The 21,605-nt window shown below is 46.0% G+C and overlaps 1 protein-coding gene and 1 non-coding gene across 3 annotated transcripts in view; both read right to left on the bottom strand.

Annotated features, from left to right (window-relative positions):
- RHBDF2 (rhomboid 5 homolog 2) overlaps positions 1-4,744 on the bottom strand; it is a 54,126-nt gene extending 49,382 nt beyond the window's left edge. For both annotated transcript variants that reach the window (XM_035104548.2, XM_035104550.2), the window contains exon 1: positions 4,395-4,744. The gene's annotated coding sequence lies outside the window, so the exon portion shown is untranslated. The remainder of the gene's footprint in view (positions 1-4,394) is intronic.
- An 11,388-nt stretch (positions 4,745-16,132) lies between these two features.
- Positions 16,133-16,206, bottom strand: TRNAI-GAU (transfer RNA isoleucine (anticodon GAU)). The gene has a single exon. It is a non-coding gene; the product is annotated as a tRNA-Ile (tRNA).
- Positions 16,207-21,605: the final 5,399 nt, after the last annotated feature.

Raw genomic sequence — 21,605 nt, 5'->3', positions numbered from 1 at the left:
AATTCTGCATAGGCCCTGAAGCATTACTTTTAGTAAGAGCTCATGGATGATGGAAGCCAATGTTCTGCACCTCATTCTTACAAGTCATTTCTCAATGTTTTTGAGAGCTATGGACCAATTTGTATGTGAGTGTTAGCAGTAAGCATTTATAGATAACTTTAAAACTGTTTAAATCACTTTTGAACAGCATTTTCTCAATCTTGCCAACAATCCAGTATTGGTCCTGCTAGCTAGAGATGATGGGAGTTGTAGTCCAAAAACAGCTGGAGACCCAAGTTTCGGAAACACTGGCCTAGCCCAACACATAGAATCATGAACATTCAGGACTCACATCTCCAGAGTAAATGCAGCCTATCCATCTAGGTTTCAGCTTCTACTAGGCACATCCCAGATACAGGCAAATGATCTGTTAAACATACACATACACAAAACAGCAAGGCAGAGTTCCTGGCCAGATGGCAGGAAGGGAGTTTTCCGCTGCATCACAACCCACACTTTACTGCTATGAGTTCATTTTCCAAGCACTGTAGAATGAGAAAGCCATAATATCAAATCAGATGTAGTCATTTCATCAAGTTTCATTTAGTGATCTCAGGCATGACTCTCTCATCACACAAAAATGAACATTTACAACCTTACAGCATCTCGGCACAAGATACGTACTTCAGCAGCAAGATGTTACAGCAGGATCTTAATAATATATTTTACGTTAATACTGGTTTTACTGCTGAAGATCAATGGTTCAAATGCAGATTTTATTTAAGTTCACAAGCCTTGTCCAAAGGCTAAGAAATATTATTAGGTGGCATTGAAGATCAATGATCATATGGCAGGAAAGAATCTAGTAAGCGCTTTCTTGGGATATTTAAGTGAAACTGCAATAAACAAGAAGGATAAATGGCTTATTTTGAAACTCACAGATTTGCACCATTTGCCAAACTGCAGTTTCTGCTTTCAATAACACATTTAGGAAATTCCCTGTAAGAGTTCTTGAAGCCCCCATTAAAAAGCTGTTTAAAAAGCTGAGTCTATAAGCTCACATAAAAGAAGATGTAGACAACACAAGTAATTTAACAAGCTAAAGTAGCTGTGTATCTCTAATATCTGTAACTCCGCCTGGTATTCCAGCTGTGGCAATTCCTGGCCACAGTGCTACATGTATTGCTAACCTCAAGGCTTGATTACTGTAATGTGCATCATGTACGGCTGCCCTTGTATCGGGTCTAGAAGATGCAGCTAGTGTAGAACAGTAGCAAGTAGTACAGTGGCCAGGATTCAGTGCCTTGTTAGTGGAAGACTCCGATTTCTACACTTTCTTCAGGACAGGAGGTTGCCAACCTTTTTGGACCAGGAGACCCATTTTGAATTTTGAGAGACTCGGAGGGTGCAAGTGACAAAATAGGTGCTATGGGGTATGGGTGTGACAATATACAAAATTAGAGAGACACAGCCACCCGCAACAATCTTGTGTGTGCTGTGGGAAGTAAGCTATATCTTGCCAGTCCTAGCTGTGGAAATCACAAAATAATGATTTTACACTTCCAACCACACACAAGTACTCATAGCATCAGGGAGCATTCCTCCATACCAGGAAAAATATACAAGGTGGTCACAACACACTCATTTCACAGATATCACTGAGAAGGTACCTGCATATTTTGTTCCCCAACTTTCTTTCTAGGAGGGCTAGAGACTGACTTTTGTAAATAAATGAAAGCTGATTGTGGGACACCAGTGAAAGCCTGGGCTGGTGATACCTGTTTTAGAAACGAAAACAGTCTTGTACCACCTGAAAGGCCATAGCAATTTTTTTTGCGATAACCTTCCAGGGACCAGAGTCTACTTCAGATGCATGAAGCATAATTCTAACTTGTCACGCGTGTGTGATGGGAACGGAGAGGAATGAGGTCAAACCAAATGCTAAAAGATCAGATATAATTATATATAAGCAAATCAATTGCAGTGACCATTGACAAGGCAGTGTTTGCAGTAACATATAAGGTCTTGGCACTGACAACAGTGGTATGCAGACATGAATGATAAACATCTGTAATTTTCAAGCAGTGGTAGATACCAGAACCGATGAGTTGTAATTCACAGTCATTCCACCCTAGTGCAAAAACACACGTTCAACACAAAGCAAGATATGCCGAACCCCAACTGGGTACAGTTTAGAATGCACCATCAACACAGAGGTCTTTCTTATGATATCAGCCTAACGTACTAAGTTGTGCAGTACAGTCGTACCTCCACTTGCGTATCCCTCCAGTTACGTAAACTTGGGGATACGTAAGCGGCAAACCTGGAAGTATATTTCTGGGTTTTTGCCGCGCGTGGATGTGCAGAAGCGGTCCCTCCGGTTGCGGAAACCTCAGGATCCAACTAGAGCTCCAGATCCTGTCCGCAACTGGAGGTTACCACTGTATTTGCAATAGCATAATAACGTCTAACCACTAGATATAATGGATGCAGATTTGTGCCAACCGTAAAGAATGCCAATATAAAGGATGCAGATTTGCACACTCATTTCTATACCATGACTGCCCTTTTCCACAAAAGACCTTCCTATGAGGTTGTAAACAATGCACCTGACAATCATGGCTATACATCTTCAGCTGCATGCATGCCATACATATAAAGCACTATCCCCAACCCCAAGAATCCTGGGAACTGTAGTTAGTGGGAGCTGTAGCTCTATATGTGGGGTAAACTACGATTCCCAGGTTTCTTGGGGTATGTACTTTAAATGGATGCTGTACACATACAGTACTTGCAGTGCAATAGCACCAACCCACTCTACTTAATAGGCTGTAATCCTATGTAGTTATCTGGCACTGCATGCAGCAGATAAGTGGTCAAATGTTCTTCTTGTACACTGAGAATGTGTGTGGGGGGGAGATGGGGAGCACCCCTGATTAGCACAGCCCTCTGCAATGCCATGTACAACATTAAGCAGAAAGTATCCTATGCACAAAGGGTTCTGCCATGCAATGGGAAACACTGGCCAATCAAGGCTCCCAATTGCAAGGAAAGGACTATACACACATACAGTTGGATGTGACCATGACCTTCTCAAGAGTATACAACTTTGGGATTTTTGATAGGCCATGAGACTCTAATTTCAGGGTCATAGGTTCGAGACCCACATTGGGGAAAAGATTCTTGCACTGCAGGCTTTTTAAAAAGTCTGTACTTGAAAAAAACGAATCTTCTGCAGGTAAGTAAATGCTGTTCCTATTTATCGCAATCTTGGTTCTGGTCTTTTGAATTGCTGCTTTTGCTGGAATCGGTAGCTACTTGTGTTATGCATCTGATGATGTGGACCATAGTTCATGCTTCATAAAAAAGTAGGTTGCAATCATAAGCACACAGATCTGGGAATATGCCCCACTGCAGTCAATAGTGTTTACTTCTGAGGAGGCATGGCTAGGACTGCAGATGCAATGAGCCTTTAAAGCACCACAAGACTCTGCTAGGATTGCCTTGCTGTCCTCCTCACTCCAAAATTAGGCCACAGATCTTTTCCCTGTGTCTGCTGCAATGGACTAACAGAGTTCCACTTGTGTTTTATCATGATGGTGGCCTAATATATTTTGTGCTTCTGTTTTTATTTATTTATTACTGCTAAAGGCCACCTTGACTTATTTTCCCTTTCTGCATGGTGTCAGAAAGCAGGATACAGTATTTGGCTTTTTAAAAAAACACACCACTTTAACCAATCAGAAATAAAAACAAACAAGGACACAACCAACAGTGCAAACCCCCGGTACACTTACTTGGAAGTAAACCAGGCAGCTATCAAGCCTACTTCTGAGTAAATAAATATGGCATACATTTTCATTGTGAACTATTTTCACCTTCTGAGTAACATGGCATACATGTTCATTGTGTTATCCATAGCTAGAGGTTTCCTACTGCTGGAACTTACAGAAAAGTTGGGGGAAAGAAAGAATTGGAGGAGAGATCCGCTGGTTTGTGACTGGAATAAAACTTTGGGGCGGGTGGGCGGAAAGAGAAGCGAAGTGGCAAGGAAGAGAGAAGGCCCAAGGCAAGTGTATGATGAAATGAGGGAAGTTCCAAGCTGCCTTAGTAGTACCTCATCCCCGGCGGTGAAACAGGCAGGCTGAGGAAGCAGACACAGCCCTGCAACATGGCCAGAAATACACACTGTCGGGACAGAGAGGGGAGGAAGAGCGGGAACAAAAAAGACGAAGGAGGACCCAAGCAAGAAACCATTCACACCTACCGTACTCAAGAAACTATTGCAGCGAGGGCAGGGGAGGAAGCAAGTGACACAGGCGAGCGGAAAGACAAAGGAGGAGGTGGTGGGAGCAGCAGCCCCAGCAGCAACAGACGGGGCAAAGAGAAAGGAAGCAAGCCGCGCAGACACTTACTTAGCAACGACCCCGCGGAAGTTGCGCAGCCTTCGGCAGCCTCAGCGCCGTCGATGCGAGTCGCCAGGCCGTTCCCGCGCGCCCGCCTTCCTTCCACTCATGTGTTTCCGACCCTCCACCTCCAGCGCTCAGGAGGCGCGTCGCCGGTGGGAAAGGGCGCAGGCAGGCGGGCGGGCGGGCGGGTAGGTGGGTGGGGCGGAGAGAGGCGGGAGGGACCGGATTGCCCCGCACGACTGTCAAACAAGGAAGCCGGCGGAAAGGAAGCGAGGCGTGCTCGTCCAACACGAGGGCAAAGCCACCTCCCGACCGGGCCGCCGGAGCGCCTCCCTCTGCTGCCTTCCCTCCCCGCCCTGGAGCCGCCCAAGAGGAAGCGCCCGAGCCAGCGCGCCGCCCCTCGACGACGCTCTACCTGGGGAAGGAGCGGGGCGGAGGCGCCGAGGAGGAGGGGAGGGGTGGCGCCGCCCTTCGGCAGGTGAAAGGGCCCTGTCGCCTCGGGGAGCTGCCGCCGCCGCCGCTTTCCCAAAGCCCCTCGCAGCCATTTCGATTTGTCCCGCTCCCCAGACGCGCCGCTGCTTCAGAACACCGCCCTGCGCTTCCATGCGCTTTTGCGCGCCAAACTTGGTACGGAATCGGGGCGTGGCTCCCGCGCTCCCGCGCGGTTACCTGCGAGTTTTCGGTGGAAAATCGCGTGCAGCTTTTCATTCCAGGTGTTGTGGGCTCCGTCTCCCCACCCTCGTCCCGTCCTGGCTGCCGGCGAGGTGTTCTCCAAAATATATCAAGGAAGTCTCGTGTAAAGCTACACTTTAATTCTGATTAATTTATCCACACACACACACACCACTTCCCCCACACACCTGTTTTATTAATAGGCTTATGGACTGGATTTGCACACACGAAGTGTGTCAGATCAGGTGTCTTCAACCTTTTCAGAGCCAAGATTTACTTTTAACTCAAACATGCATTTGGGTGATCAATTTCTTAATCTTTTATCATATATGTGCATGGTGGTAGTGCTTCTGTCATGACCCGCCTGCAACCCAATAGTGGGTCCTGACCCACCCGTTGAAAACCACTGAGTTAGTCCCAGTTCCGTAAATCCTGCAGCCACTGAAAGTAAAGTAATCATAATCAGCTTGAGTTCAGCTTGTCCCTTCTTAACTGTGATGGCGGATCCACAACATAGATTCAAAGTACATCTAATGCACATTTAAAGTACAGTACATGTCTTCCCCCAAAGAATCCTGGGAGCTGGATTTCCCTGTCACAAACTACAGTTCCCGTTACCCGTAAACTACAGTTCCCAGGATTCTTTGGTGAGAAATCATGGGCTTTATGGTGTGGGATCTAGCCAGAAAATACACAGCGGGAAATGCTTCCAATAAGCTTGCGTAGGGTGGTAGCTGTCTATCCAGGGAAGCAGAAGAAAAAAAAGGGTGATGACTTGCGATTTATGAGTGCCGTGGCACTAGAAATGTGCAAAATTCCTGCCTGACCTCAGATACCCAAGTGACACCAGATGGCGCTGTGGAGTTCTGTTTCTGCTTTTACTCGATTTCTCATACAAAGTTTGCTATGCGTTTAACTGAAACATGTCTTTGACGTCTAGATCCAGTCAAAGACCCAGTTTGGTACACACTTGCACCCAAGCATTTGCGTACACACAGCCACACAGACTGGGATCCTCAATGGATGCTTTGGATACCCTTTGCATGCTTCACCTGGGGCAAAAATGCTGACAAGGTTTGAAAACCCATAAACAGGACAAGCAAATACCAGAAAGTATGAGAGAAAGGAAAGTTTACCATTGGAATGTAACAACAGCCCCCATTCACTCCCTTTTTGTTTATGTCTAAAGAGGATGCACAAAACTCAGAAGACAAACTTGTGTTAAGGAGGAAACATAATAACAAAAAGGACTAACACTTATGATTTACTGTACCTCGGTTTTTGAGTGTCTTGGAAGCTGAATGTTCCGGTTTTCGAATGCCAAAAACCCAGAAATAATTGCTTCTATTTTTGAATGTGCCTCGGAAGTCAAATGGCTTCCGCTGCGTGATTTTCAATTTTTGCGCCTCAGTTTTCAAACATTTCAGAAGTCGAACGGTCTTCTGGAATGGATTATGTTCACGAACCGAGGTACTACTGTATTTAATACCTTGTGTTTTCTGAGACAAGATGACTTCCTTACCCCCCCCCCATCTCTGTGCGTAAACGAGTAGAGGGGGAAAGATGGACAATTAAATTATAGAACTTGGAAATTATTTGTGTGCAAGCAGGACAAAAAAAACTTGGTAAAAAAAAGAGTTGATAAACTGGACTTTAAAAGAACAACAGTATTTTAATAAGGGCCAGTATCATTTATGTTTGAGTGTTCCCAAATTCTACCTAAGGAGAAAGTTAGGAGTAATAATCTATAATAATTTAGACAAAACAACAGCTGCCACTCAAGGACAAGGGAGAGTATACCTGAAGGAGCGTCTCCTCCCCCACCGTTCTGCCCGGACACTGAGGTCCAGTGCCGAGGGCCTTCTGGCGGTTCCCTCACCACGAGAATCCAAGTTACAGGGAACCAGGCAGAGGGCCTTCTCGGTAGTGGCACCCACCCTGTGGCATGCCCTCCCACCAGAGGTCAAAGAGAACAACAATTACCAGACCTTTAGAAGGCATCTTAAGGCAGCCCTGTTTAGGGAAGCTTTTAATGTTTGTTGGATTTCTGTATTTGATGTTTTGTTGGAAGCCGCCCAGAGTGGCTGGGGGAACCCGGCCAGATGGGCGGGGTATAAATAATAAATTATTATTATATTATTATAACCATTGCAATAGAATTGGAAGAGACGCAGGGATCCCCAAACTTCGGCCCTCCAGAAGTTTTGGACTACAATTCCCATCATCCCTGACTACTGGTCCAGTTAGCTAGGGATCATGGGAGTTGTAGGCCAAAAATCTGGAGGGCCGAAGTTTGGGGATGCCTGGAAGAGGGCAAAGGAATAAATTGACAAAAAGCAAAGATGACTGATGACACATGTCCAGGGCTGGATTTAGGTTTGATGAGGCCCTAAGCTACTGAAGGTAATGGGGCCCTTTATATATCCAGCTGTCCTTTGTCAACAACAAATTGTTGCTGTTTTTTGCGTTGAATATATGCTATATGGTAATTTATGGACCTAATAGGTATCTAAAGCCGCTTGTACATGTTGCCATGCATCCAGTCCATGCAGAATGTAGGCACCCTATATATAGAAATGAGCAAACCAGTGATATTTTAGGGAGCAGGCTAGCAGGCGGGGCCCATTACTTACATCATAGAGTCAGGTGCTAAGCTATAGCTTGTTTAGCTTATATGTAAATCCAGTATTGCACATGCTGGAGCATCCAAATGAACGAATCAGAAATAAAATTATTATCCATCATCTAGCAAATTTACTGGAAAGTGAAGAGGAAGAGGCCAACAGAGCAGTGGATAAAATTTACAGAGTGAAATCACCTTGTGCAAAAAGTAAGAAATTACCAGGCGACTGTCTAGTGATATTCAATTCCAGAAATTTCAAGAATAACGTACTGCAAGCCCACTTTCGGAAAGGACTGGTAATTCAAGAACAAAGAAGCATCATCTTAAAGGAAATCCCGGTAAGACTTTTTTTTAAGGAATGAATACAAATTCTTGACAGAAGCTCTAAAGAATAAAAAGGTTTCATTCCAGTGGGAATACCCAGTGGCAGTGCCGGATTTACGTATAAGCTAAACAAGCTATAGCTTAGGGTCCCACTCTCTTGGGGACCCCCAAAAATTTAAAGGAAATAAACCTGGATGTACATTTCCAAAATATAAGATAAAAAATAAAATAAAATAAAACCTACATGCAGCAACCGTGTTTTGTGTCGTGTAGGCTCCTATGGTGTACGTAAAGGAAATAAACAACGATTTGTGGAAGTAATGAAAGCCAGATCATTTGTGAGACAATATAAAAAGACTTTGGACAATTAGTAGAACGTCAACAAGAGGAGGCGGAAGAAGGAGAAAGAGGAAATGCAGTTTCTGCAGGTGAGGCAGTGGAAGTGCTGGACCAGTGTCTTGCCTCGGTAATGGATGAGAGCCAACAACCTGAAACTCAATCCAGAAAAGTCTGTGGCACTGCTAGTGGGTGGTTCCCTAGACCAGATGGGTGGGAGATCGCCTGGTCTTGATGGAGTTATACTTCCCCTGAAGGAGCAGGTTCGTAGCTTGGGGGTACTCCTGGATCCTTTGCTGTCACTCAAGGCTCAGGTGGCCTCAGTGGCCTGGAGTGCCTTCCATCAGCTTTGGCTGGTGGCCCAGCTACATCCCTATCTTGGACAGGGATAGCCTAACTAGTGTTGTCTATGCTCTGATAACCTCAAGGTTAGATTACTGCAATGTGTTATTGGGCTGCCTCTGAAGATGGTTTGGAAACTTCAGCTAGTGTAGAATTCAGTGGCCAGGTTGCTCACTGGAGCAAGACAGTTTGAGCATATTACACCAATCCTGGTCCGACTGCACTGGCTACCAGTTAGTTTCTGGGCCCAATTCAAAGTGCTGGTTTTAACCTTAAACGGCTCAGGACCACAACACCTCAAGGACCGCCTCTTTCCATATGAACCTACCCGGACCCTGAAATCATCTTCTGAGGCCCTCTTGTGCCTCCTCCTTGAGAGGTCCAGAGGATGGCAACATGAGAACAGGCCTTCTCTGCAGTGGCTCCCTGTCTGTGGAATGCTCTCCCCAGGGAATCTCACCTCCTGCCTTTAGGCGCCAGGCAAAAACGTTCCTTTTTAAGCAGGCCTTTGCATAGCTGCCAAGTTCTCCCTTTTTTAAAGGGATTTTCCCTTATGCTGAATAGGCTTCCTCGCGAGAAAAGGGAAAACTTGGCAGCTATGGGCCTTTGGTTGATCTGATTGACATCATTATACCGTTTTTAAATGTGGCTTTTTTGGGGGGGGTGTTGTTGGGTTGTTTTTATTTTGATTTTATATATTGTGGTTTTTATGTTTTATCTTTTCTGTGAACCACCCTGAGATCTCCGGGTATAGGGCGGTATATAAATTTAATAAATAAATAAATAAATAATAAGTGAAGAAGGAGAGTACAGTAGATAGGTAGAGACAGAGAGGAGTAAGGAGGAAAGGAGGAGGCGGGAGGGAAGAATTAGGGCCAAAAGTAAAACAAAAAATAGAGATATCACCAAGGACTTTATCAGATCACAACTCAATAATGGTAATCCTACATGGGGAGGCGAGATCACAATGTAGACGGAGTTTGAACGAAGAAATATTAAACAATATAGAAAGAGAAGAGAAAGTTTTTTAAAAAAAACAAATACTTTTTCCAGGTGAATCTCAACCAAGGGGTGGATGAGAAAGTGGTCTGGGATGCAAGTAAGGCAGTTCTCAGGGGCAGTGTTAGTGAGGGTCCCTCTGGTGGTGGTGTAGCAGAGCACGGTGGCACTTCCTGTTTTGCCTCAAGTGGGAAAATGGGACATTCCACTCCAGACCTCAGGATTCCTGTACTTACAGCTGCCAGTTTTGAGGGAAGGCAGGCAAGAATCCACAGTCCTGGTGGGGCTTGCTAGCTCAGGGAGGAGGTGTGTGATTCCTCAGCTGGATTAGGCTCAGGTGAGGGTCTCTCGTCTTGTTAAACCCAGAAGATATAATAAGAAAGCCTTCCTGGGTCCTGGCCAGGCTTGCATCCTGGCCACCAGGCCATAGCTCTCCTGACACATGATTTCGACTGGAGCCGCAGTGTGGAGATACAGCCTCGGAAGAGACCATGAAAACCACACTCAGCCTCCCAGTTTGGGATACCCCACCCTTGATCTACAACCTGCTGCTTAACCAGCCTTATTAGGACCTGAAAGAGACTTACAGTAATTCAGTCAACACTACAAAACAAACATCCTAGAATGAACAACTGTAAACAGATCCTGAAAGCAAAGAATCAGACCAAGCATGAGGTCCAATAAAAGTTGTTTCATCTACTCCTCCTCCAGGAACCAAAATGTCTTCCAAAGTTGAAAGTTCTTCATCGCTGGAAGAGAATCGGCTAGGCACCAACTTATTTTGGAAGAGAAACAGAATGCCCTAAATTTCACTGCTCAGGGAAGACCACAGAGCACAACCCTAGATGTGGATCTGATGAACATTGTTTGGGAGATGTCCTAAAAATATTCCCCACAAATTCAGGGGGAAAGGGAGTTCTCTCCAATTTTGAGATTTGGTTTGATTCTAACTGTGGTGCTGTATTGATAATGGGATCTCAGTAAGGCAAAAGTCTAACAGCTTGATAGGAGGTTGAATGAAAAAGTCAAGAGGGAGCAGATAGTTTTGATATCACCTCTGAACTTGTTTGAACTGTTTGCCTTGCCTCCACTTTGAGATGTGACAGTGTGGATTTATACTTGACCCTCAACGCAGCATTTTGCTTTGTTAGTTGTTCTGCGGTGCTTTCCTAATGCTACTGCAATCTGGAGGGGGCTCTCTTGCACTTTAGTGCTATAGAAGAAGAGCCAGTGTGGCCTAATGGTTATAGCGACAGGCAAGGATCTGCGAGACCAGGGTTCAAATTCCTTCTTGGCCATGAAGCTCACTGGCCTTGAGTCAGTTGCTGCCTCTCAGACTAACCTACCTCACAGGGTTGTTGTGGGGATTTAATGAGGTGGGGGAGAAAACTATGTATGGAGCAGGAGCAGCTTGGGGGGGAAATGTGGGATGTAAATGCAATAAATAAATAAAGTGGGACAAGAAAACAACCTCAGAATATTTGTAGTATGTAGGATTTGTATTACACATTATTTCAGCACTGACCAAAGGGAAATACCAGCCCCCTTAAAAAAACACCCCACTTTTGCAGCTGCAAATAATGACAGCAGGATTGCGTGTAACTGCCCCAATATCATCATGAACAAAAATCATGTCTAGAGGAACCCTGAATAAAATATCTGCTAAGAGGATCATCATTTCATTTTTCACTTATCCCCTCTTTGAACACTGGAGGGCAGTCTGAGCCCACTGTTGCTCTGGCTCAAGCCTTTGCAAATGTTGTTTTCCTACCCTCTCCAGCTATAATGACAGATGTTACATAAAGGCCCCGTAGTAGATAAAACATTTCTAGCCGGTGTTTTGGTACAAAAATGAAAGTTCATTTTTTCTGGAACATTTCCCCAAAATGTTTTCAGAATAAAAAAAGAGTCTGACGAGCCAGGAACCTATTTTCAGAGTCAGATAGCATTTACTCAGATCTCCGATTCTCCTTCCAGGTTCGGAAAAAAATGGCAGCAAGAGTCAACCTGGCACCCTTCAGATGTTACTGGACTCCAGCATCCGTCGGTCCCATAGGAGTTGCAATTCTGGAGCTCGTCAACTTTGCTATCTCTGGCATTACTGTAGCACCCAGGTACTTGATAAGATTGCTAGGACTTTGAGGGTCTCGGGGCCATTTCTCCTGCCAACAGCATGGCAGTGTGGGGGCTGCAACAGGACTATGCCCTGAGCCTCGGAGGCTTGAATTGGCAGGCTGCAATGCAGGAGGAGCAGGAAGAGGAAGAAATGGAGGAGGAGGGGGCTGAATGGCAGGGAGCTGGGTTGGAGGAGGGGGTCTCTACCCTTTCCACCTTGACTTCAGTCACTTTAGAAGGGGGACCAGAGATGCCAGCTCTCCCTTCTGACCTCCTCAGGAGCAGAGAGACTTAGAGGTGACTGGAGAAGGCTTTGATCAGCCAAGGGGGGAGACTGAAAAGGAGGAGGTCCAGGAAAGTGTAGATCCATAAGGCAGATGGGAGCAGACCCACCCAGTGTTGGTGGAGCGCACCCTTGCAAGCTTGACTTTCCCGTAAGGTGAGAGAGTCTCGGGAGTGAGAACCCTACCTCTCACCCTTCAAAGCTGGCCCAGAGGAGTGGGAAGCTTGTTTGGGCATCTTTGTCATTTCTTGCCCTTCTCTGGACCTCCTGAACTGTGACTCCTGAGCGTCGCATTTGCTGCCAAGCCTGTGCCAACTTCCAGCATCTACTGAAGACTCTCCAGCAGGCATAATAAGTGAATTCTGATTTAATAGTTTAAACCAATTTATATTGTATTCCGTTCCTTGTACACTGCTTAGGGACCACTGCAGTGAAGCAATATGTAAATTGTCTAAATAAATGGTAAGTTTGAGAGAGAGTAAGAGGATGAGAAAGAGTTATTTAACATGTTGGACAATGTTTGTTTTAGTTTTAATATGTAGATAAGCAGCAGTTCTTTCCCGTTGCTCTGTCCCAGCTTCTGCCAACCTAGCAGTTCAAAAGCACGGCAGTGCAAGTATATATGTACTGCTGCAGCAGGAAGGTAAACGGCGTTTCCATGCGCTCTGGTTTCCGTCACGGTGTTCTGTTGCGCCAGAAGAGGTTTAGTCATGCTGGCCGCATGAGCCAGAAAGCTGTCTGTGGACAAACGTCGGCTCCATTGGCCTGAAAGCAAGATGAGCGCCGTAACCCCATAGTCACCTTTGACTGGACTTAACTGTCCAGGGGTCCATTGCCTTTTTACCTTTCACCATCAAGCAGCATATAAATTTAAACTGTATTGGTTACAGATTATCTTGTTGGCACTGTGTGGTTTAGAAGAAGCCCTGACAGCAAAGAGATAGATTTTTGTTTCCCCCCTCTGAAAGTTGGCCTAAATTTGTATCTAAGCATAAACATTTGCCTGCGCAAATTTGTGTTACGAGCCTGTGCCCTAACTCTTTGAAGTACCAAGTACGTAGCAATGCCCATGAATGGGGACTTTCTGCATGCGACACACTGAGCTATGGATCCTTCCCTAAAGTGAAGTGTTGGACATTTGGTGAAGCTAACTTCTCCTCCTTTTGAACTCTACACAAACCTATTAAAAAACTGGTCTCATGCTCTACAGCCTTTCACAGCACAGAGGAAGGTTTGTCTTTGCCGCTCTCAAGCACACACACACACTGCCGTAAGGAAGCATTAGTGATTACATTTGACTGCCCAGTGCGATATTTTGTTTTACTGCTTTCCCAAAGCATAAACATGTGCCAGGGACTATGGGAGTGCAGTACGTTAGTTAAACAGGAAGACAACACGCTTCCCCCTAGCACATTTTGCTGGAGCATGGTTAGATGTTCTGATCTTTATTCCCACATAAATGTCCGCTCAGTGAGACATCGGTGGCTATAAATAGATCCCCTGGTCTGGTCCCAGAAAAAGGCCCCGTAGGGATTTCAAAAGCAGGAGGCACGTTCTCAAGATCCAGGTTGCACTGGGAGATGAGGTCCAGAGGCCAACGGAGAAGAACTTGGGCAGCTCAAATGGATAAACAGATGGGTTGTGTTTAAGACCACATGCAAGCACACCCTAGTGGGCAGAAGGAAGGCCCGCTGTAAAAAATGGGGCTTGCTCCCAGGGAAGTGTGCAGTAACTTTGGAGCCATGAGAGTACTTAAAGCTGTACCATTGCACTGCCCTTCGATCACAAAATACAAAGGCAGTAACAGCAATCGGGCAGACCCACTTGAGAACACAAGAGCCTGCTGGATCAGGCCAGTGGCCCATCTAGTCCAGCATCCTGTTCTCGCAGTGGCCATCCAGATTCCTATAGAAAACCCACAAGTAGAATTCAAGCCAAAAAGCATTCTTCTCTCCTGTGGTTTCCAGCAACTGGCATTCAGAAGCATTGCTGCCTCCAACTGTGGAGATAGAACATAGTCATAATGGTTGGTCGCCATCAACTGCCCTTTCCTTCATTTGTCTAATCCTCCTTTAAAGCCATCCACATTGGTGGCCATGACTGTTATGTATTCAGTGGTCTGTGTTTGCCTGAGCTTGAGTCAGGACTAAGGATTCTGAGCCCCTGTGTTCCGATTCGATATGTGATATCTGTAAGAGAGAGGGCTTGCAGAGAGCAGCCCACTCTGCTTACTTCCATCAGATGGGAGAGCAGCAGCAAGTCTGGGAGTTCAAATCAGGAACAGGAAGGGTTAAGACGGGTCCAGGGCTCTGCAGAGTCCTGGTGGCTCAGCTCCAGGTTGGTAGCAGGGAAGCAGGGGAGGAGCTAGCTTCAGCAGGGGCTGGAAAGGAGGGAGGAGAGGGAACGGCACCTCAGGAGCCTGGTTTGGGACCACGGAGGACCCATAGAGCAAGGAGGAGGGGCGTTTGGAGTCTTAAAAGGGGGGTCAGAGCCCACGAGAGGCCATTGTGGGCTTCTGCCCCATGCAGAGCAGACATGATTTGAGACATCTCACCACTGTATATAGCATGCACAATAAAACTATGAAAATCCAGAGGATGTGTGGAGTGCTTACTCGGGAGTAGCCAACACCCCATCTGTGACAATATCCAATCACAGAACATTTCAGAATTTGGGCCTCTGCCATTGGCCCTGCACTCTGACTTATGATTTGCAGCTTGGAAGTTTGGACACCCAATCACATTTGGAGCGGGAGTGGCCCAGGCCTTCAGAAATGTATATAAGCAGTAGTTGTCCAGTTCTGTTTGTTCAATAAAGGTTCTTGCTGTTATCACTGTGTCTTGCCTTGTGGGAACCCACCTACACGTCAATGGCTGCCTCCTGGGGGAGCAGGTTCCATAGTTTCACTATGCGCTGCGTGAAGAAGGATTTTCTTTCATCTGTTTTGAATCTTCCAACATTCCGCTTCATTGATGTCCATGAGTTCCAGTGCTATGAGAAAGGGAGAAACCTTTATCCACTTTCTCCATGCTGCACATGATTTTATACACAGTGGCAGAGCTTCCTTCCTCTGCCAGTGTTTATACACCTCTGTCATGTTGCCTCTTGCTTGCCTTTTTCTCGAAACTAAAAAGCCTGAAATGCTGCAACCTTCCTTCCCAGAGGGAGTTGCTCCATCCCCTTGATTATTTTGGTTGCCCTGAACCCTGACTAGGAAGTGGAGAGCAAGAGGAAGGGAAAATTCCTCAAGAGGAGTAGAATAGCACCAAGTGGTGGATGGTGTAGGGTGTGTGTGTGTGTGTCCTCTTTGAAACAAACAACAATTTTAGACTTCAAAAAGCCAACTGATTTCCAGTCACATAGGATGCACATCAGAAAGCACATGGGGACGTGTTCAGTGAACCAAGCTGGAGACCTTCCATATGGCTTTGGCGCCACTGAGTCCATGCAGCCACTCCAGGTTCTGCAGAGGCATCTCTCCCGCTTCAGATTGTGGTGTCAGCGTTGCCGTTCCCCAAGCAGGCATCCTGGGAAGACATCTGCCAACATCTGCTCTGTGTAAGTGAAAGTATGAAATGGTCCTTGGAGGCACTTTCATTTTTCAGGTGACCAGTCTGCAAGTGATGCGTGTCTTCGGCTGCTATTTAAAGATGCTTTCTAGGGGGCACTGGGACTTGCCTTGGAGCAAGCTTGCAATTCAGACTTGCGCTGTCAGCATTGGTTTTCAGCGCTTCTCAATCACTGGTCTGCAAAGTGGTCTAGTTTATGGAGCAAGGATAAATCCTCCTCTTGGAATTCCCTCCATTAGTGTCTGGACTATGCAAAAAAACAAAAAACAAAACAAACAAACAAAAAACCCGCCTCTTGTCTCCTGCAAGAGGGCAAGGGCTACAACAGAACCATAGAATTTTAGGGTTGGAAGGGAAGCTGAGGATCATCGATAATGTTTGATGTTTTATCATGTTTTTAACATTCTGTTGGGAAACCCAGCCAGATTTTTTAAATAATTTTTTATTTAGTCCAACCCCCTGCAATGCGGGGATACGCAGCTGTCCCATACAGGGATTGAACCTGCAGCCTTGGCGTTATCGGCACCACGCTCTAACCAACTGAGCTATCCAGGCTGAGGATAAGATAGCAACAGACAGAAGTCTCCAACCCGCAGATTCTGCAGCGCCTGACCTTGTGTATGAACAGCAACACAACAAATCTGTGTGGACCTTCCAATTTCCCTTGGAATATGTTCAGTTGGGAAGAATGCACGTAGCTTCAGAGGCCAGGTGCTCACTACGAGAGCCAATGCTAGAGAAGGAACAGAGAGAGGAGTTTGCCCAGTATTAACAATGTGCTGCTGGTTTTTACGTACAAGCAAGTTTCCAGAGAAAACGGTGCTTTGGGAGCAGCCAAAGGGAATGCCCCCCCCCCGCCCAATGAGCTTAAAATCATGAATATTACCCCCCCAGCCAGACCCCCCCTCCTCCACTTGATTGCTTGGGAGATGTTCACTCTGGTGCACAGCCAGAACCTCAGCTGTGTTTTGTCAGCGAAGATTAAGATATTATTTATAACCAGCACAGTAGCTGAGCAAAGCACCAATCCAGCTGCTTGGAAGGCTTCTCACAGAGGGAGCCAGTGGGCCGGTGTGCGGGGAGACTGCTGCAGGAGAGAGGGGGATGTGCAATGAGGCCTTTTCATAAGGGGCAGGGGTGGCTTCTGTCGTAGACATAGGAGTATGAGGAGCCTATCATTGTCTTGTGAGTCTCCACTTTGTGGAATGGTTGGAAGTTTCAGGAGGAAGCAGCAGCAGCAGCAGCAGCAGGCAGGGACCCAAACAAGGTGTGGCTTATTTGTAATGCATGCATCCCTAAAAGTAAAGAGCTTGCAGGTGACTCTATGGCATAGCTGCCAAGTTTTCCCTTTTCTCGCGAGGAAGCCTATTCAGCATAAGGGAAAATCCCTGTAAAAAAGGGATAACTTGGCAGCTATGCTCTATGGTTCCATGACCTGTTGGAGGAGAGTCGCAAATGACCCGTTTATTGAGCCTTTGAACCTTCATCCTGATTTGCCCACAGGGAGGTTAGCTGAGAGTTGGCGATTTAATGAGCATTTGTTCCGATTTGTTTGTCAGATTTTTCATTAGCATTAATCAGATTTGTTTGTGGGGAGGCAAGATAACATGGTATCGAGGCCTGGGTTACCCCACCCTTCCCTGTGCATTTTCCTTATTGCAAAAAGCCTGATCTTTTGGGAAAGCAGGGTTGGTGCCTAAGACCTCTCAATTACATACCCTTCAACTTTTCTGTGATGAAAATAGGGAAAGTCCATAATAATAATAATAATAATAATAATAATAATAATAATACCCTGCCCCTCTGACTGGGTTGCCCCAGTCACTCTGGGTGGCATTCCAACAAATATAAAAGCATAATAAAACATTAAAAGAAAGTCTTTATTCAGGGTGGCCTTCAGATGTCTTCTAAAGGCTGTCTACTTACTTATCTCCTTGACACAAGGACGACATAACTCAATGCCACCCAACATTTCTCCGATGAAAATAGGGACGTCCTACGTTTCTCTGGTGTAAATACAGCTGTCCTACGGAATAGTGGGAAAGTCCGGGATCAAATCAGAAACCAGGATGGCTTCTGTAAATCCGGGAATGTCCCTGGAAAATAAGGGCACATGGAGCGTCTGCGATCAACTTCAATTATGCAGTCAGAATTTGCCAGTACGTGAATGAACCCCACTCGAAAAGAGCGACAGTCTGGAAGTATCCTGTATTCAGAGCCCCTAGCTGTTTCAAACTGTTTTTAATGTTGTATTTTAAAATGTTGTAAACTGCCCTGAGACCTTAGGGTAAAGGGCAGGTAATAACTTAAAATAATATTAGCAATAATTGTCCAGAGGAGGGCAACCAAAATGGTCAAAGGCCTGGAAACGATGCCTTATGAGGAACGGCTTAGGGAGCTGGGTATGTTTAGCCTGGAGAAGAGAAGGTTAAGGAGTGATATGATAGCCATGTTCAAATATATAAAAGGATGTCATATAGAGGAGGGTGAAAGGTTGTTTTCTGCTGCTCCAGAGAAGCGGACACGGTGATATGGATTCAATGGATTCAAACTACAAGAAAGAAGATTCCACCTAAACATTAGGAAGAACTTCCTAACAGTAAGAGCTGTTCAACAGTGGAATTTGCTGCCAAGAAGTGTGGTGGAGTCTCCTTCTTTGGAGGTCTTTAAGCAGAGGCTTGACAGCCATATGTCAAGAATGCTTTGATGGTGTTTCCTGCTTGGCAGCGGGTTGGACTGGATGGCCCTTGTGGTCTCTTCCAACTCTGTGATTCTATGATTCTATTGGATGGCTATATTCCAGCTGCCAAAGTGTTAGTGTGGCCCCAGCCTTCACCCAAACAGGTGAGATATGTCATAGCCAGTTCCTACCAACCACCAGAAGCCATTGAGCAGGTATGTTGTTTTAGCCACTTTAAAGAGACACTTTCATCCTTGTCATCCGTGGAATAGGCCGCTGTTTGTTTTCTGTCATGGGTGGTAGTGAGGAGAACAATCACATGAGACAGGGCATCCTCAGTGGTGACACCCCTTTTTTTGGAACTCCCACATCCCTCTCACTATTGCAGTTCTCAGGCACAATATGAAAACTCCCCTGCATGTCCTTGTCCAGACCTTTGGAGTATGATTGGTGGTCTTGGGGAGGGGGGTTGCCTTCTGCTTTGTTATTTAAAATTTAGGATCTGTTTGATGTTTTGAATGTTCTAATGTCTTGTTTTATTTTGTCAGTTGCTCATATGCTCCCGTGGGAGGAATGATGGGATAGAAAAATGGCAAAATGGTTAGGTGTCATAGCATGGGTGTACCCAGCGAGGGGCAGGGGGGCAGCTGCCCCCCCCAGAAACAAAAAAAAAATTTAAACCGTATTTTACGGACCACAACCCGCACTTTTCCCCTCCGAAAACTGAAGGGGAAAAGTCGCTGCGGGTTATGGAAATCGGGCTGTTTCCGCCCCCTCCGCGGCTGCAGCCAGCGACAGGAACATGGGGGGGGGGAAGAGAAGCAGCCCGAAATCAGGCAGTTTCCACCCCCTCCGCGGCTGCAGCCAGTGACAGGAACGTGGGGAGGGCGAGAAGCAGCCGGAAATCAGGCTGTTTTTGCCCCCTCTGCGGCTGCAGCCAGCGACAGGAACGTGGGAGGGGGGAGGAGCAGCCTGAGCTTGGGGGGGGGGGGGCGGACGGGAGCTCCATCCATCCATCCATCCTTCCATCCTTCCTTCCCCCCTCTTTCTTTCTTCCTTTTGCTCCCTCCCTCCCTCCCTCCCTTCTCTCTCACCCCTTCCTTCCTTCCTTCCTTCCTTCCTTCCTTCCTTCCTTCCTTCCTTCCTTCCTTCCTTCCTTCCTTCCTTCTCTCTCTTCCCTCACTCCCTCCTTCCTTCCCTCTCTCGCCTCCCCCCCCCCCAGTTTTGATCCTGGGTACGCCCCTGTGTCATAGTATTATGTTTTAAATCATGCAGTGGAGACATTTTACCTGCAAGTGTTTTTTTCTTTCTCTTCTTCTTCTCATTAAACATTTCCTATCTATACTTCTGATCCAAAACAAAAGTTGTGACACTTTGCTTTTTGAGATTTCATAGGCAGTAATCCGGCAAGCATACTTAAATGAATCTCTTTTGATGCTAATGATTTATGCTAAATAATTGTGTTTTTTTTTTTAAAAAAAAGGATCCCTAAATTTTGCTTTAGGTGGCCACTCAAGTGAATTTTATCTTCCTTTTCTCTACCTGCAGAACTACGTCAAGCCCACTGGGGTAGATGGAAGATATACACATGGGCAAAGTGCTATATCTCCAATAGTGTGGAAAGCCAATTGCAATTCCTTTGTGTGTTACAGCAACAATTAGTACGTAGCACAGGGAGACGCCAGTCTGGTAGCAGTTGAAAAGAGACAGGAAACAGACACCAAGGGGCATTTTGCAAATAACTTTTCCCGCATGCAGGAGCTGCTTTGCCAGTTCATTTCCCTCACTGCCTTTTCTCAAATGAGAAATCTAAATTTGCCTGACAGATAGCTGTAGATAAACATTGTAATCACAGGTGCTAATGAAAATAGTTTGTGGCACTCTGAGCTCTTCTTGGCTTCAGGTTCGGACAAGCGTGCAGAGATAAGCCACTGACACTTCCCATAAACATGCTGCTCCTTTACTCGAAGACAGGCAGAACAGAGGAACCATCACCAGGCCAAGGGAAAACAATGATGCACAAAAATCCCCCAACCAAACAAGGTTGTGGTTTGAGAACATGGGACAGCCTCTATGCTCCATCGGTCTTCCTGCGGCTCCTGAATTCCTGAATTCTCTGCTGGCTCAATTCCTGCTTTGGGAGGGGAATTTTAATTCAGTTCACATTCAAAAGCGAAGCTGCAAAATTAGCATTTTCTGAAGCAGTTCAGGAATGGGAAGAGCCATATTTCGAAATTCACTGAACTGAAATTCACACTTCCTCTGAATTTTGCAATGCAGTTATCCAGTCAAGTACAGTAATGTGCACGAAAATGTGTTTCCCAAGGTGTGGTCAACTGTTGAGTGTAAATGACATGCAAATATGCATTATGTTTGGGGGAATTGCTTTGCAAAAATGTGCCTGTTAGGAGAAGGCACACTAAAATGCTGGTGAGTTTTAACCACTACACCACGCTGGATCTCCTTGGGGTTTGATTCCTTGGATACATTTCTTCTGCTTGCCTCCTGCTCTCCTTTGCCAATCCAAGAAGCCACAGATCTCTTGGGTGGGTTATGCAGACCCCCTGAGGTCTGCAGGCCACTAACTGGGAACCACTGCTTTAGTAGTGGTATGTCGTGGTGATATTTTTTTAAAATTACAAATTATGGTCACCGTACTATTGTCTCTTTTAATGAAGCACTCTGAGCATAAATGTTTTGCTGGAAAATGTGACATATAAATAAGCCACAGTTGTTATCTGCTTTGATTTGTTTGCTTTTCAGTATTGTTTTGTTTTTGTACTACTGCGGTTTCTAATTGCAGCAAGCAACTCTGAGCAATGTGAAAGGCATGGGAAGAACAGGGCAGATATAAATCTCCCAGATCAAATGAACCAATAAACATCCACCCAGAATTGTCCACTTTGTCGAGCCTCCTGGGCCCAGACATTCCACAGTGTTAGTGTTGCACAGCCCATGAGGAAGGAATATGGACAATAGCTTGGGTTGTGCAGGGTCAATGTAAAGGTAAAGGGGCCCCTGACCATCAGGTCCAGTCATGTCCGACTCTGGGGTTGCGGCGCTCATCTCGCTCTATAGGCCGAGGGAGCCGGCATTTGTCTGCAGACAGCTTCCGGGTCATGTGGCCAGCCAGCATGACAAAGCTGCTTCTGGCGAATCAGAGCAGCGCACGGAAACGTCGTTTACCTTCTTGCACTTTGATGTGCTTTTGAACTGCTAGCTGGGACCGAGCAACGGGAGCTCATCCCATTGCAGGGATTCAAACCACCGACCT

Source organism: Zootoca vivipara, chromosome 2 (assembly GCF_963506605.1).
Source record: "Zootoca vivipara chromosome 2, rZooViv1.1, whole genome shotgun sequence".
In the NCBI taxonomy this organism is placed as follows: domain Eukaryota; kingdom Metazoa; phylum Chordata; class Lepidosauria; order Squamata; family Lacertidae; genus Zootoca; species Zootoca vivipara.
The sequence above is the reverse complement of the archived record's forward strand: the minus strand, read 5'-3'. Positions and strand labels throughout refer to the sequence as shown.